The sequence below is a fragment of the Sceloporus undulatus genome, chromosome 2, assembly GCF_019175285.1.
Source record: "Sceloporus undulatus isolate JIND9_A2432 ecotype Alabama chromosome 2, SceUnd_v1.1, whole genome shotgun sequence".
Taxonomy (NCBI): Eukaryota; Metazoa; Chordata; class Lepidosauria; order Squamata; family Phrynosomatidae; genus Sceloporus; species Sceloporus undulatus.
The window spans coordinates 271,103,889-271,122,492 of record NC_056523.1 but is presented as its reverse complement, the minus strand read 5'-3'; the positions used below and the strand labels follow the sequence as shown (position 1 = coordinate 271,122,492).

The 18,604-nt window shown below is 40.5% G+C and overlaps 1 pseudogene; it reads right to left on the bottom strand.

Annotated features, from left to right (window-relative positions):
- The window catches only part of LOC121922907, a 252,769-nt pseudogene extending 235,766 nt beyond the window's left edge, over positions 1–17,003 (bottom strand).
- Between the last annotated feature and the right edge of the window lie 1,601 nt (positions 17,004–18,604).

Sequence of the window (18,604 nt, the reverse complement as noted above, 5' to 3'; positions counted from 1 at the left end):
GCCTGCTTAGCCTGCTGGCAGATCTAGGTTACCCAATCTTTATAACTGCCACAGTTGTGACAAATAGCTTTTAAAGTTAGTTATGGTATCTCCATAACACTTCACCATTGAAAGTGTCTCCATCAAGGAGATGGAAAACCAAAATTCTACTAGGCAACAGGAATGTGATTTTGGCCCTTTGCCCCAGCTCTTCTAAAAACCAGGACTATCAGTAATGTCATAGTGTTTTGTTACAGAAGATTGGAACAGCATTTCCTTCTACTTTAAAAAGAAAGTACAGTATTTCTAAGCTAGGAAAAGAGATGAAGGGAACCCGATTCACAATACCCTTACTAAAAGGGGTTGTGCTATAAAGATACTAGAGTAGCAAGAAAGACTGCTGCCCTTTGCCAGAGAGAGCATGTTAGCGTTATAGAAAAGTCTTACTTTCACAAAGATATGCATCTCTAGAGTCCCCAAACAAAAAGAGCCATGCTCAGTCAAATAAAGGAACCACCTAACCTAAATTATCTATCAGGACATAAAGATATATATGCCTCTTCACATCAATTACAATAAATTGTAAGCCACTCTGAGTCGCAGTTTTGGAGTGAAAGCAGAACATAAATATATATAATAATAATAATAATAATAATAATAAGTTGTAGTAGTAGTAATATAGCAGTATATAGAGGCATGGTGCCTTTAAACACTAAACTCTGCCCAGTATAGCTTTAAAAAGCATTGACAGACCTCCATGAATTTGTCCAATTCACTTTTATAGCCATCCAACTATATTACTATATCTGCACACATATGCTTATTAAATTTATATACATGCATTACACAAACAGGTGTGTGTATGTATTATCAAGAGATAGATTTTATCCTGTATACTGTATGTATCTAGGCATTCTCCAAGGCACACAGATATTCATCTCGTGAGTCCCATCGCTCATCCTAGGCTGCTACAGGGAAGAAATTGATTGCTGCCAAAAAGGAGGGGGAGGAATAGGAGTGACTATTTAGACTTAGAGACAAGGAAAGGTAACTATTTCTTGTTTGCAACTAGGTCATGACATTTGCACAACTTACATTATTGTGCAAGTGTTTTAATGTGTTCAGAACCTCTGCAACGAGTTGCCTTCTTGAGTGAATAGCTTCCCCATGTTTGCAGTTGCACAACAGAGATCACAGCCTGCACAATGGCACAATCCAACATATATAAACCTGCAGGAATTTAGGCTATTGATTTGAATAGGTGGAATCTAAGGGATTGATTCCTGATCCAACCATGCAAAAGTCAGTTCATTATGTAAAAGCCCTGCAAAAGAAAAATAATTCTGCATGTCATTTAATGCCATCTGAAAAGAACACAGAGGACTAATGCAACATGTAAAATTGTGTTTCTCCCAAAAGAAGCACTCCTGTCTACAGAATGATTACACTTTGGTTTGAGGGCATGATTCTTGCTGTTGCCATCAATTCTAAAAGAAACACTGATGAAATAAATGCACACAAGCTTCTTATAAACTATTTTTTTTTCTTAATTTGGATTGTGTACTGCCATTGACCAATCTAATCTAGATTTCAACTGTCGTGCAGATATCTGTAAACTGGATATGGTCTCTACTAACATGTGTTTTGATTTGGCCTTATATATTGTTTGTTTAATCATTTATTTCAAGCATGAAATTTATATTTGCTTTTTTAAAAAAAAATATTTCCAGGATTTGTTTATTTGGTGCATGGTCTGCTCTTTCGACAAATATAAGTACAAATATGGAGCCTGACAAACCCATATTTCCATTGATATATGGCATCCATATTACTGTTTACTATATTACTATATATGCATAAATATAAGCATGAACATCTATAGAGTGTTATATTATAAGCACATAACAACATTATAGATGACCTCTACATATATGGTACACAGACTGAATGAAAAGATGGTGCTTTGCATGATGCTTTTACGACCACGTGCTGCATTTTTTTCAGTTCATCTTTTCATTCAGTCTGTTCACCACAGAAGTTTCTGATGTCATCATGTGCTTATAATACAACACTGTATATTTGTGCTTATTCAGTAGTATATAATAAAAAGTAATAAGGGTTCCATATTTCAATGATTTCTGCTTTTTGACAGCCCTCTGGTCTCTAATCTGTCAAATAAACAGGGAACTACTGTACATCACATTTGCCTAGTTAGTAAGAATCTTTTATGCATATTCACAGTTTTGCTGAAATTGTGCTAATACAAAGTACTCTTATCATTTTTATGGAACCTGTTTCTCAGAGTATCTTTTGAAACCTCTGTTTAAAAATATAGCAGGATTTAAAATCATCTTCAAAGGTTCTCAAAATTTTAAGAGCCTTCAGCTAGTCATAACCCATAACTCTTTTGGAAAATATCTTTGCAACCCATTTACAGTCAGCAAAATAATGAAGCATATGATAGCAGAGTACATCATTTGCATCTCTGAGTTCTCATTTGCCCAGCAGCCCCAATTATAATTATATTTGTAGGGCAAAATCCACTGTGTGCTATTGGTCACTAAGGAGAAAGACTAATTAACAGACATAAACAAAATAATCAGTAATATAAGAACATAACTCCAGGAGCAACAAAAAATGGCACCTATACTGTGCAGAAAAGCTTTACTCCCTACTGCCTTTTTTTAAACAACATGAACATGGAGCCTTACAAGTAAGACCTTCTACATGGCAAGCCTGCAAATGCTACGGTTTTTATGTCTGCATCAGAGCTGTTTCATTTTGTTTTGTTCTAAATGTAGCCTGCTGCTTTTTGTTACTATATAGACCAAGCACATTCATACACAAAGCTTTATATGTATGTATACACATACTTGCATGCTAAGCTAAAGGTGGAAACCAAAAATCCTATTGTAGCATTTTAACATGTCTTTTGTTAGTTACTCTATCCATAGGAAAAAACCAGTGCGGTGTCGCGGTTTGAGCGTTGGGATTAGGACTCTGAAGACCAGGGTTCAAATCTCCACCCAGTGACAGAAACTTACTGGGTGACCTTGAGCAGATGGTACTCTTTCAGCCTCAGAGGAAGGCAAAGGCAAACCCCCCCTGAACAAATCGTGCCAAGAAAACCTCATGACAGGGTCACCATAAGTCAGAAACTACTTGAAGGAACCCTGCAATAATTTCCCATAGACCCAGTGTACTTTCACAGCAGTGACTTCCAGAGAACATTTCAATGGCCAATCCAGACAGTTCTGGTGGATTTACCAGAATTTGGAGCAGGGCGGGCCATGAGCAGAACTGTGCCTGCAGCCTCTAAGCCAGCCAATCCTCTACAGTGACTGGTAGCTGTTGACAGAATGGGATACTGGACATCTTTTTATACCAGGGCCTCACAACCCAAGTGCCTGGGAACTGTTGACCATTGGGATACTGGATATCTTTTTATACCAGGGTTTCTCCACCCAAATTCCCTGGAATCCTAGGGTTCCATGATAGGTCTGTAGAGGTTCTGCGTGACATTGTGACTGGGGGGAAAACTTTTTGATCGGTATATATAATATTTTTATGCAAGGGTTCCCTATAACCTAAAAATTATTTCAATGGTTCCTACAGGATGAAAAGAATGAGAAAGGTTGCCTTATGCAACCATATAAAAATTGTAAGCACTAATTTAACCCAGTTATCCCAGTATATTACTGCAATATGATTCCAGCCTCTTGGATATACATAAAAAAGATCCTGAGCAGGAGGAATGCGCAACTGCAGCAGGTTTCGGGCAAGTTTTCTGCCCCTGGAACCTGCTGAGATCTCCCAAATTTTCCCCACCCATAAATGACAAGGCCAGAAGTTCACTTCTAGTTGTGAAAAAAAAATGGTATTCTATAATGCTAAACAATGAAGGCACCATGCAGCCTGTTTTAAAAGAGCATTCAAAGCTGTGGATGCTTCCATTCTCGCTTCATTTCCATATCCTTTGTAATAAAGAAATTATTAAGCCATGATAAGAATACTTCAAGTATTATTATCCATCTATAAGTTGATCATATGCTAGATAAAGTATGTATAAATAACTTGGGTTACATTTTTCATGCCTGCATCTGATTGCGCTTAGGCCAAAGATCTCATATAAAATCTCCTTATAGAAATCCAGATTCTGAAAACAAGATCAACACATATGGAAACAAATTAACAAGTATTCTTATTAGTATGCAAAATAATAATTCAGAAAGAGTAGTGGCAATATTAATTGCCTGGTTCAATTATTGTAGGATTAGTGTACTACTCTTGCTATGTAGAATATAGCTACAGCTGGGTGTTGTTTTTATTTCCTTACTGCAAAATTACAATGGCAGACACAATCCAGATAAAGACCCTCATGGATACTTTTATCTCAGTATGTTCTAGTCCATATTAGAAACTGCATTCCTGCAATCTGCATTGGGATGGGGAAGCTCCAGTTTCTTTTAAGGGGATCTGCAAATTGAACAAAGAATTTCCTGTAATACAAGCCAGCATCAGTGAAAAACCCTTACTGATTTAAATCACACAAGCACACAGAATCTTTTGACTTTAGCATTAAAATACAATCATATACATATCTAATAAAAATAACTACTGATAAGTTCAACTACAGCTATTCTTAGGTAAGTAGCAGTAAGACTGCGGTCTTCAAGCTTTCATTAAGGGAGCTACCTTTTAAATTGGCTTTGCCAACTGATAAAGCAAAGATAGCCTGTTCAGCAAGTTGAAGGACCAACCTCCCCCCCCCCCACCCACAGTCACTGATGCTGTTTGGTAACAGAAATACAGAAATCTGGACTTAAGGCACATGGAGACTCCAACTTTGTTCTAAAGGAGAATCAATTTCCAGGAGCATGCTTCTTCTTATCTTACTCAGAATATGCGATACATTTTTCTGCTCAAAAAATGTTGGTTTGGAAGACCATGGGAAGGCAGAGACATGAAAGTGGTCACTACTTGACTAATGCTTTACTAATGCCATTTACTATTTTTTAAAAGAATATTTAAAAATAAAAATGTGCCCAAAATGGCCCCATTTGCCCCAAATTAATAATATTTGTAGCTGTGAGGCTAGTCTGAAAAACAGCATTCCCACCTCCTCTCTATTTCCTTCCAAAGTAACCAGATACAGATAAGATTCTTACACAGAATGCATTACTGTACTTCCAAACCTTGGCCAATCTAGACATTTTAGATATACTGAAGAGGGAGCTGATTTTGGCTCAGGTCCTGCTGGAGAGGCAGGAATGCATGCATTTCCTTTAAAATTACACATACCTTGTAATAAGACAAAGAAATAACCTGATTCATAGTTGCATGCTTCTTATCAAGCAAATAAATAATTAAGCCTTCAAACTTTCAACTGGATTCAACAGGACTTGGTCTCAAGATACATAAGACTGCAACCATTGTTTGCTTCATATTATTATATTGTATGTATTTATGTCTGTATATGCATATAGATTAGATAAAGACTTTGGGGTTTTCTTCTTTTTTATAGAAAAAAGAAATTCTACATTAGACAAAAAGATTTTTTTCAACATTTTGTTTATCCCGTCACATATTGTGTATAATACAACATGTGTCTAACAGTAGTATTTTTCTTAAATGCCAAGCTGAAAATGGTGACAATACAATATGCAATTAGGTTTTTTTATTATTATTCCCCTGACAGCTATAGCTCTCCAAGCACCCCTTGCCTTTCCCTCTGTAAACATTATGGGAAAATGTGCTAATTACGGACATCACAGCTATGATGGGGTCTGTGCCAAGAGTGATTGGCAGTCTTGAATACCAGAAATGTATTTTAAAAAAAGACTTATTTTACCTTCATAGGTCATTGCCCAATTAATTGGGGAGAAAAAACATATCCCTTCCTCCTACTTTCCTTACTTCTTCTAATGTTGGTTATGTTAAAATATGAAAATGACTAATAATAAAGTTGACTGATAATAAATTCAACAATCACCCTCCAATCACAACCTGCACAAGCAGTCTATATTTAAGAACTAATAAGAAGGGAATGTCCATAAAATATAATTGCTGTGAGTTGTCATATCCCCTTAGTTTTCCTTTCAGTACTATTTAGTAAACATGTAGAAGCAACAGCAGTTCCTCTCGCTGTTGAGATACTTTTTTGCCTAATTAGTAATTGGGAGACACACTTTTTGGCAGCGGTTGTATCCCTATTATTTCCTGGTGTTGGCACAAAAACTCTTGTCAGGAGCACCACTACTTCTGCTGTACCCCTCTTAGTGATGGATCAGTAATTCTTAATACACCAAGTTTCTAAAGAATGGTTTTAAAATATAAAATGGATTGAACCAACAAGAGTAAACAAGTATCGCACATTGTTTTCATACATGAATTACTAAGCATTCTTCATGCACTGTATCAAAATAGTGCCTGTAATCAGGAAAAAAATAGAGAAAGGACAGACTAAAGACAAGAAGCTACGTTTCTTGTTGAAAGTCCACCCCTTCCTTTTACAAGAGCAGCAAATGTACCAGTTTTGCCTTTCCATTTTCCCCAGTACATTAATTAAATAATTTTGACAAGAGGATCTAGTGGAAGAATGACAACAAAATCCTAAGCCAAGAGAAAGCTAATGCAGTATACAAATTTCCTACATATACCAAAACAATTCCTTACTAGTAGATTTATACTTTTTAAAAAGAAACAGCTTGTCAAGTACTAAACGGAAAGCTGGCAAATATCCATACTATCAATGTTGAAGTTTGTAACTTGCTCTCTTTCATACCAATAACATAAAAAATACAATGTTACTATTCTAGTGACAGGACACTTTACATACCAATAAAATATTTTGCAGCTATTATTTCATTTTAGAAGTGTCACTGTTTCCAACACAATTCCAGGAATGGCTAGGAAAATACTGAATAGGCCAACCAAATTAGCCAATTTTAAGTTTACATGTTATTCTTCTAAAAAAGTAAACATCACTACCTTCATACTAGAATACAGCAGTCTGTAATTATAATACTGACAAAATGTTCTGAGTTGTTCTAATGATCGTACAAAAATTAAACAAAGGAGTTTGGTGTGGCTGCATATTTCTGACTTTATTAAAATGCAGAATTGTTTCCAATGCTACAAATTGAACTATTTTTATCTAATTGTTGAACATGGGTTTCATACATTAGGTCAAATATCTTTTGAGAATTCTTAAAGTCACAAAATAAAAGAATGTGATGGATTCAAGATGCTCCTTCCAAAAAAATAGAATCGAAGGAAAGTTCCCAATATCTCATTCTCCTTGAACTACTCATATTTTTCCAGAGGATCACCTAACTCTCTAGAGGAGTGCTGCTCAAAGTAGTAGTCTATGGACCTGTACCATTCCACAAGCCATCCTCTACCAATCCCTTGAGAGTTTTCAAGAAAGAAACAACTGTAGCCAATCAGCAAATATATGGTGCCAATGCCTGGCACACTGAGGCAGGGCAATGCCGGTCTAAAATACATTCATAGAGCCGCACAGTATAGGAAGAATGTCCAAAATTTGACTCTCCCCCACTACTTATTCCTGTAGGAGTATCCCTTGAGTGGCTTTCTGCTCACAGAAAACTCTTCACCCAAAATAGTATGTTGAAACCCAACAGCTTACTGTTAGACGCTACTTCTTATGGCCAACTCATACTTACATTTTTTCAGCTAATATTCATTTTCAATGTGAATATCCACTTGTTCAACATATATCCAACTTACGGATCACTATAACTTGGACATGTAATGAACCATTAACTTAACTTATCCTTACTGAAATGGATTGTACAAACAGACAAAGAAAGAAAAAATTGTAGACATTTGGCAAAAATATGCCTGGCATATCCTGAATCCAAACCAGTACGTTGAAACCCAACAGATTACTCCTAGATGTTATTTCATATGGCCAATTCATACTTCCATTTTTTTCAACAAATATTCACCTTCAATAATCACTAGAATTCAGAGACATAACCATGTTAGTGTGAAATATGAGATGGTGCTACAAGATCCCTTTGTATACTGTCAATGGTTGGTCAGCATATATCCAATTTATGGATTACTATAACCTGGACATGTAAGGACACATTAACCTGATTAATGCTTACTGAAATCGACTGTGTAAACAGACAAAAGAAGAAACCATTGTAGCCAACCAACAAAAATATCCTACCAGTGCCTAGTGCATGGAGGGTGGGGAAATGCCAGTCTACTAATTCAGACAGCTGATTTAGTTGAGATCCAACAGCTTAGGGCTAGATTTTATTTCTTATGGCCAATTCATACTTCCATTTTTCCAGCAAATATTCACTTTCAATGATCATTCAACATGTATCCAGCTTACGGATTACTGTAACCTGGACATGTAAGAAACATTTAACTTAACTCATGCTTACTGAAATGAATTATATAAACAGACAAATACAGTGACAAGAGCACTCCCTTTTTGTTTGAGGTTCCTTTAGCATTAAAGAAATAGTAGAAATGTGGAAATGAAAAGCCCAGTGCATAACTACACTATTTATGCTAATTGCAATTATTTTAATATGCAGCAAAGTTAAGAAATCTACAGATCACGGATTCCTTATATTACTTTAGATGTAAGACTTTATATTTTATCACTATTTATAAGGGGGATGGATAATCATCTGTACTGGAAAACTGCTCATTTTAAATGTTCCCAGTGCAGAAAAATTTGACCGACAGTGAGCTAATAATTCTAGGCCCCGTGTACACACACACATGCACACAAGCTGAAATAAAAAGCAAAATTACTGCACAACTGAAATGAAAGCATACTGGACACAGCATGTAAGCATGTTAATAAACATGGGAAAAGGCTTTTAAGTTAAAGCACAGTGGCAAAGTTATACTACAGAATTTCAATAAACTATTTTACCAAACTCCTAACTCGAATCATATATAAAATCAACAATTATCTTGTACAATTCAGGATTGATCTCAAACATAAATGTACAGGCTTCACAGTCTCTCCATCCCCATTTTGCTACTTGCAAGAATGGAATGGGACAGTCAAGCAAAATGGAGGCTTCCAAGAGACTCAATGTGAACTGAAATTAAATTAGTGGATAAAAACTATCTTTGGAAATGGCATCAGCAATTTGGCATCGGTCATTACTTATATGAAGAATTGACATACATGTATACGGGTGCACACAGCCATGAAAGATGACAAATTTTTCACATTATACAGGATAGCAGAGCAGAAGTTTCACCATTTATTCCTATTAGCTAATGAGAAATTAGCTAACAGTAAAATACACCAAAATAATACTGAGAGGTACAAAGACCAGACTTCCTACCCAATTTTCTCCCATAGTTTTCCCTCCGTAAGTGCCACCCTTTCTCACCCCACTTCAAACTTCAAAAAGAATTGTGGGGATTACATGAAAGAGCAGTTCAAAGGGAAAAGGGGGTCTGTTGATGAATAGCACTTGCACCTAACCCTCAACCACTGTCTATATTTAACTCAGAAATATATATTTAAAAGTTTGGAGGAAAAGACAGCACCTGAATGTGATGCATTCAAAGCCCACTGGACCTCAGTTTATTCATATGGACATTATTCATTTCATTTGCCACACAGACATTAAGGCCTTTGTTCCCCAACAGTTTCCTTCATCATATGTTGCTGCTGAAGAGATGTTGGCTGCCCACATTATGTATGGAGGACAAAATATTTTCAGTCAGAAGACATAAAACTAGGTGGTTTTTACTTCCATTTTAGACCTCTGTATTTTTGAGCAAGATTTAAGATAAAGACTGGACTAAATTCATTTTTTCCTTAAATGAAAAATAGGAATTCAGCACTGCAAGTTTTCAGTCTGTCACCAGTTAAATATAGAAATGTGCTCCTCAACAATATATGTACAAATATTTTCTTATATTACAGTATATGATTAGTAAAATCTTAGACTCTATGAAAATTCTGTTTACTTTTTTCAGATAGCTTCTTCACTAAACATGAATACTAAGGACATGTTTTTGCCTTGATGATACATCTCCTGTGGATTTCACCACAATATATATGAAGCACATTCAGTACAGTTAAGACTCTGAAACCCTAACAATATCCAGTTGTTTGTGGATAGTAATTCTGAGGGGCAGTACATTTCAGTAGTATTTCAAAGGCTGAAATATGACTGGAAAGTGTCTTTTATAACATTTCTCTTGTAAACGCAACATTTAATTTCTCAACGACTACTTATTTAAACAAAACTAGAAGAGAAATGTATACAAAATGAAACTGCTCTCAAAAGAATATAAATCACTCTAAACTGCTGAAGCTGGTTAAAACAATTCCAGGAGTTGAAGAACTGCATGTTTGATATAGGGATATGTTTGTTTGATAATTTAACACAAGCTAACCAAAATAAGGAATACAATTAAACATGAAACAAATCCAGTTTAACTCTTGTTACAATGTGTACAGTATTCATACACCACACACAAGTACACATGTGTGTTTCAACAAGGGTCCAAAACAGACTGCAGAAATAATCCAGTTTGAGACCGCTTTAACTGCCCTGACTCAGTGCTAGGGAATCCTGGGAATTGTGGCACCAAAGTTCTCGGACAGAGAAGGATAAATGTCTCACAAAGTACAGGTTTAACCTTCCCACTGAAAGTAACGTATGAAGATCATTGATACGTAAATGTTTTAACTTTTGTTAAAGGCTACACATTCAACTGTGTAATAAATGAAAGACTATATATTTCATAGCCCAGGTAAGAAATGCTTCTACAACAGTCTTATGTGACTAAAATATTTCATCAACTTGGCTTAAAAGCATTAATGTGTCTTCTACCATTTCTTTCACTTTTAAAGATATGGCAGCGTGAGCCTACGTCTACATATGTCTCACCTTCAAGGCATCAAAGGCAGAATGGTCAGGATGTCTGAACTCACTGTATTCATTCATTTTCTCATCCCAGCAAGGAGCTGGTAGATAGCTGGGTTCATGGAGAGATGGGAGAAAGACAGTAAGGCATATCTTTATCTGTCTTTCCTCACAGTAGATCATATCTCTCTCTCCAACCCAACCAGGTATCTCTATTAAGAGTGTATGCTTTAAAAAAAAAAGAAATAATTAAGTGGCTCTTTTAACCCTCAGGCAAATGCCACCTTTTAGAAAAGTAAGGCCTACACAGCTCCTGTTTTTGAGTGGAGATGCTTTCAAGATAAAAGCAATGAAGAACCTTCAGAGCCACAAGGCTCAGAGTAACACTATTAAAATCAGCAGCAATACCTGTAATATGCTCCTGAAGACTTTTCCATTATGATTCTAATCACAGGAAACTCGCTGTATTAGAACTACCAAGGAAACATAAATGCCATGTATAGCTAATCCAAAAAAGTACTGATACTGTTTACACAATAAACATTCATAAGCAACTTAAAATGCAACCCTTCTGGCATGCTTGGTTCAATTTAGCAAGTCCTGCTGGGCTTAATAGAACATTTATGTAAATATAAGTAGTATCAAGCAACAGATACAAATGTATGTTAATTTATCTACAAATTAATCTCTCATCATGTAATAGACTCATTAACAAACAAAAAATTGGATGTTGGAACTAAAGTCCTAACGCCAAGCAATGTCTAAAATTCACAAGTCACAGTACGACTTTGCAGAAATTAAGTGGGTCAAGTGCTTTGATTTTATGAAGTGCTGAACATTTGTAAACATTCTCACTTCCTATAGAATCTTTGAAAGTTAGCCTATTTTAAGTTTACGAGTCAAGTACAAGCGTCAAATATGCATTTCTGTTCCATTAATTTCAGTGAGAAGAAAAACCATCTCTGAAATCTCTGCCATCAGTCCTGGCCCTCTTTCACTGCAACAAAATAAAAGAATAGTTTGAAAATGAAAACCTGACTCATTTTGTACTGGTACAATCATGTCTACAATTATTGTGACAAGCAGTATTAGCAAATGCAAAACTACAGTCCTATGGACAACTACCCAAGTATGAACCCTCTTGGAATCTGTTTTTGAGTAAGCATGCACAGAACTGCACTGTACATTAGCTAAATGTCAGATCAGAAATTTAATTAAACGTATATTTTCTAATCACACATGTCCACGGACAGCTCTGGAAGAACTATTTTCATACAATATTTTGTTTTTATAGCTTCATATATAAATGTTCTTTGATTGAGCTAACATTAGTATAATTGTTTTTATCACTGATTAGTCTGCTTTACAAATAACATGGGTGTTGAACATAGGGATACGTTCCTGCAAAACATGAAGCTGTGGGCTCTGCAGTGCCAAAAACTTTGCTCGACACAGAAAGTTTTGGCAGAATGAAGTCACATAGTTTGCCTCTACATTCCGACAGAATTCATCTGTTCTTCAATACAGACTCTCCTAAATCCTAAATGCAGAGCTAATAGCTCTGAAAGCTTGAGGTCCACATACATGTAATAGTAACAAAACCACGTACATCATAGTTTCAGAGTATTTCTCTAGGAATTCTCGTAATGAGTTTAGGAATAGTAATCTAACAATACCTTCCTAGCCTAATCAAAATATAAACCGTATCAGTTATAACTGCTACTTTACAAAAGTAGTTGCATTTTTCAAAATTTGCCTCTTTTGTGATAGTTTTGTTTACTACTAATATATTCAGTTAACACTTCAGAATGCAACTATACCAGTACTTCACATTAATTGGTATATAACCAAATATAAACACATCTATGTTTGAACTGGATTGTCACTCATTTGCTTTTTTCCATGAAGAAATTCTTCATTGAATTCTTCTTTAATAAGAATTTAAAATGCATTATCAGCTTGTGAGAAAGATATATATAAGTTCAGTAACACTTACCCGAGCTATTGAGAAAAGTTTACCACTTTTGCTTTTCTGGAAATATATTGTTTTTTCTTGATTTTATTGTCAATGGCTTAATTCCTTCATGGTTCCCCCATTTACAGGTACAAACCTACACAGCTTTATTTCAAACTAAGCCCACTGAGTTTAATGGAGCATGCTCCATAATAAATGCATTTAGTTTTTTCAACTGTGGAGTAAGGGAGCCAATACAAACAATATAATTTGACAAGCAAAATATTAAGTTATCCACCATTTCCTTAGAACTGCCAACTTTATTAAAAACTTATTCCTTTACTATGGGCAACATGTTTTTTAAATATATATATATACTATGATCATTATCAGTTCAGGATTTTTGATCCTGTACCATAAGCTGCTAAAATATATAGCAATTTCTCTTAACTTTTAACACTGATCTAAAGAACTGTTTGCCAGATTCAACAGTTTGATTCCAGAGTCAAGTAAGCTTTGCAATATACAGAAATACCAAGTGAAAACATATGCAGAGAGGAACAAGAAAAGCGTATAACTTCATCATGTTACCTTGTACTTAAGCTTGGAAGTTCCACGTTTAACTACCGAAGCCTAGTTTTCTAAAGCATTATTGACAGGAATTTATTCTCCCCCCCCAAAAAAAGTTACCTGTATAAAGTTCTCTAACTCATTACTCCTCTGCTATTTTAAAAACATACACGTTTTCTTGGCAGTCTTCACAAAAGTTCCCACTTAACTAGGTGCTTTCTGGTTCACTGGTTTAAATGCTCCGGCTCTGACCCCACTGTTCCATGGATTATTTATAGTGAAGTATTGTACCTACATCACATGTTTAATTGATACCATAACAGGCCGAGAAGCAAAACATTTAAGACTATGCTTTGATTTAACTGAGAAAGCAACATGTGCAAGTCATTTGGTCAAATTCAAAGCAGCGAGTATGTCTGCATTCACAAGCAGAGCGGGAGAATTCAGTTCATTATGTCGCTACCTTCAACAAGGACATACATTTTATCTTCTAACTTTTTAATGCTAAAAAGGAAGAACTTGCCCTTAAGAGGAAACCTACAACAAAATGCCTCTGGAGTTCTGCCTGTTGCAGCCATTCCCTAATTCCACCTGAAGCTTTTCTGGCTGCTGTTTTATCTCCAGTACGATGGGAAAGCGGTGACAGGTTTTGAAAACACAAGGGTTAGCAAACTATAATTGAGAAAATTAACTTGAAGGAACACTACTTAGTGTCACTCCGCCTTATGGTTTGTTACGCTTAAACTGTGTGCGCAAAAGTAACCTTCTGAATCGTCTGCTGATCTCCAGATACTTTTAAACTCTGACACCCTGTTTTCAAGACCTCCCTCAAATACAGCTAGATTTTATCAATTCAAATACCCTTTTTCTAAAGAAACACATCTACTGCAACAAAAAGCCAATGCACTTATCTCAATGCAAGCCGGCATATCATGACGCTAGCAGAAAGATAACACTGGATAAAATGTCCTCAGTCTTACTCAGAACAGTCCAACAAATTTACAAGAGCTGTTTATTTGTTTGTTTGTTTTAAAAAGGCTACTCACATCTGTTTAGCACTGCATTCCCACCCAACCCCTCCAAAAACCCCTATAAAAACTAAGCTGCCATGTTTATAGGATGGCATCCTTAACAAAGGGCTCTAATTTTTCTGATGCTGAGAAGTAGGAGAAACCGTCAGGGCTCAGCGATGCCCTCAATACCAAACTTGTTAATCAAAAACAAAAAAGCTGACTAACTGCAATGTTGATGGGAAAGTTTTGAAGCACAAATCCTGTAGGTTTTCTTTGCCTTTATAGTTGCCACAGAAAAGCAAAGGAACAGAGGAAAGTTCTCTTCCCACAACCCCAACTGGCCCCTTTATACTGAATTGTGTTTTGTCTAGTATTATTTTAAAGTGTTTCCTGTGGAATAACCTCTCTCTCTTTCCCCCAGCCTCAGTCTCCTTTCCTAGTGATGCTCATGCCCTCCCTCCAGACCCACAGCTGCTTTCCTTTGCACTCGCAAGGCATCATCCCCAAGCCCTTGGCACCTGAATCCCAGGACAGCTGGAGTGGCCCTTTCTGCCTATAGGAGACATCCTTTGGCTCTGGGGGGAAAAGCCCTGAAAACTTGGAGCTGTGTGTGTTATTGTTGTTATTGTTATTATTAGATTAACCTGGTTTAAGCAGATTCTGCAAGAGCCACCGAGTCTCCGCCTAGGCTCCAAGGAGGAAGGATGGAGAAGGAGAGGAACCTGTGCCAAGGCTCCTAAACAGGTGCCCCAAGTGGCTATTCCTAGGCAGGGCTATGCCACAGGAAAAGAGAGACAGATCTCCTTTGGCACAAGCCCCCCTCTCTGTGGCTGTCTCTACCTTGACCTTTGAGAAGTTCCCCTGCCCTAAGAGGCGACAGGAAAAGCTCTGTCTTGCTTTCTTGGGGGGGGGGGGGTATTCTTCCCCTTCCTCCCTCTCTTTCCCTCTCCCAAATCAAAGCCTGGTCCTGAAGGAAACTCGCCCAGCCAAACCCAGACACTGGCTTCCTGGATGCAGCAACTCCTCCAGGCGCTTTCCTTGCCTTGTGGAGGCAAGAAGAGCCTTCCTTCTCTTGGGGCTCGGGGGGAAGCCCAGCAAGAAAGGCCCTGATGGGAAGGGGCTTTGGGTCTGGGGGGACTTTCGGGCTCTTAGGCGGCCATGCTCTGCTGCAAGAGCTGATTCCCGAGGCTTGGCCAGCAGCCGAAGAGCCAGAAGGATCCGAGGATGGGCATCTTCAGAGAGAGAGCTCCGAAGGTGCCAGGAACAAACTCTTCCGGAGCCCATTTGGCCACAGAACAGCCCGAAAGACCCACCGATAAAAATGTACGGATGCTGCTCCTGGAAGCCTTGGCCTTCAGCTCCGAGGGAAAGTTTCTTCCCAAGAAGCAGCTCCCCCGACGGCGGCGGAGGAGGGCAGTCCTCTCCTGCTGCTGAGCCCTGGAAAGACAGGCGTCCACCCGCCCCCCCCCTCAGAGGCACCGGAGAGGCTGCCCGGGGGCTGAGCCGAGGGGGCTGAGGGGGTCCCCTTCCCCTTCTTCCTTACCTGGGGTTGGTGCTGTTCCAGTAGACGGCGTAGCGGTCGGCCACCGCCTTGGAGCCGGGCTCCTGGCCGAAGGCGCGGTGCATCCAGAGCCCCAGCAGCAGCAGCGTCAGCCTCTCCGCCGAGCGCCGCATCCCGAGGCAGAGACCCAGAGAGACAGACAGAGACAGACAGGGAGACCGACCCTCGGAGGGAAGGGCCCCGGAGCCGCCGCCGCCTCCTCTTCGGCTTCTCTCTCTCTCTCTCTCTCGCTTTCTCCAAGAGCGCCAGCCAAGGAGGAGAAGCGCCGAGGGAAGAAGGCGCAGGAGACCCGAGGCTGCTCCCTCAGCAGAGTCACCAGGCGGACCCCAAGAGGGGAAAAGCCCCTCGGAGGGCAGCCGGCAGCCCCAGGCGGAGGAGGCGAGTCCCGAGCGGAGCCCCAGGCGAGGCAGGCACCGGCCCTGCTGCCCTTCCTCTTCCTCTCTGGACTTTCCTCTTCCCGCCTTTTGGACGAGGCAGAAGGGCCGAGAGGAGCCTCGGGGGCGGCGAAGTCCACTTGGGCGCCGGGGCTCCTGCTTCTTCTCCTTGCTCCTGGCCTGCCTGGCTCCTTCGGGGGACAGAGCCAGAGAGCGGGAAGGAGGGACTGGCAGAGCCCGGCAGAGGCGTCGGGGACGGCGGCGGAGGCGGCGGCTGCTTGCGCTCGGGTCCTTCTCTCAATGAAGAGGAAGGCAGGAGAGAAGCCAAGGCAGCAGCAGCAGCAGCAGCAGCAGCGGAGGGGAAGGCGGCCGGCGGAGTCCCGGGCTGTTGCTCTGCTGCTGGAGGCTGAGGAGGAGAGGCGAGGGGCCCCTGAGGCGAGCCCTCCCTCCGCCTTCTTCTGGAAGCCAAGAGGAGGAGGAGGCTCCGGAGCAAGGCAGCCTCCCCAGTCCCCCCAACGTCAACTTTGCAAAAAGAGGAGGAGGAGGAGGAGGCAAAGGAGGGAAGGGGAGGGAAGAGGAAGAAGGAGCCTCTGCAAATGACTCCAGGAGCCTCAAGGGAGGCAGCGAGGGAGAGGGAGGGCCGGACCCGAAAGAAGGCGGCGGCGGCTTCCCTCCTCCTCCCTCGAGAGCAGCAAGCAGCCTCTCTCTCTCTCTGGACTCCCAGGAAGGCAAGGGAGGGGGAGGCCAGAGGGCCCAAGAGGAAGACGGGGAAACAAAAAAAGATTGGAAAGAGGAGGGGGGGGGTTCTAAATGGTGCCGCCCCTGATTTTCTTTCTAGGCAGAGACCGGCTCCTTCCTGGTGGGAATGGGCCGCAGCTGAAGGGAGGAAGGAGAGCAAGGAAAGGAGGAGGAGGGCCAGAGGTTAGGGAGCCTACAACAGACAGACACAGAGAGAGCGAGGTGTGTCTGGGTAGATATATATATATATATATATATATACACACACACACACACACACACACATACATGTGTGTGTAGACAGATGTGTACAGAGCTTTCTCTCTCTCTCTCTCTATATATATATATATATATATATATATCTTTGTGTGTGTGTGTCTATATACACACACACACAAATATAGAGATAGATGTGTATAGATAGAAGTGTGTGTCTATATATAGAGAGAGGGATGTGTATGTATGGATAGATAGATTTGTGTCTATATAGAGAGAGATGTGTGTCTGTATATATGTATATATATACATATATATCTCCACCTCTGTGTGTGTGTGTGTGTGTGTGTGTATGCACCTACGTGCGGGTGCCTGTCTGGAAGCGCGCCCCTGTGCTGTGCGCGTGCCCGAGAGGGCGGGGGCGCGCTCCTGAGGGAATTTTTCCTTATTCCCCCTGCTTGCATGCAGTGGATTTGCAGAAGGAAGGAAGGAAGGAAAGCTCATTAATAACTTCCTCCTCCTCCTCCTCGCTCAGGATTAGATTGGAAGCCCAGGGGAGGGGAGGGGCTTCGACCCTGGCCCCGCCCCCTCTGCCCAATTGGGCCCCGCCCCTCCGTCTTGCCCAACCGGGACCGGAAAGGAGCTCTCAAAGGCCCGGGTGCTGCAGCAGGGAAAGCGTTGGCAAGAGGGAGAGCATAGGCCAGGGCAATAGGGAAAGTAGGGATGGAGTGACCTCCTCCACAATCCACAAGAGAGTGGTTCAAAGCACATGAGGCGAGCTTGGGAAGGCCCCCTGGCTTCTTCCTTAGGCCAAGGGGTTCAAAGGCATCCAGGAGAGGGGGGAAAGAGATGCCCTTAAGGGCCCTGACTAACACTGCCATCTGTTTTTCCCCTCTCCTGGATGCTTTTGACCCCCTTGGCCTAAGGAAGAAGCCTTCCCAAGCTTGCATCCTGACTTTGGTGCATTTCCAAGAGCTTTCATAGGTGCCTCTCCAAGGGCAGGATTCGCACCCAGGCCCTCTCCGACCCCAGCTGACCTTTCTCCAACAAGCCAGGGCCAGGCCTTGTGTTGACATTGCCCAGCCTTCCTTAGAAAACCCCGCCTTGCCCAGGTCCAAAGTCCACCCGCACCAGGCCATCGTTGGACTGAATGACTCGTCTCCCTAGAAATGTTGCTTCCTTTTGTGCCGTGCTTGCTGCTGTTGCCGGGTGCCTTCAGGTTTTCTTGGCCAGCTTCTTCGGAGGAAGCTTTGCCATTGCCTTCCCCTGAGGCTGAGACAGTGTGACTTGCCCAGGGTCTGCTTTCC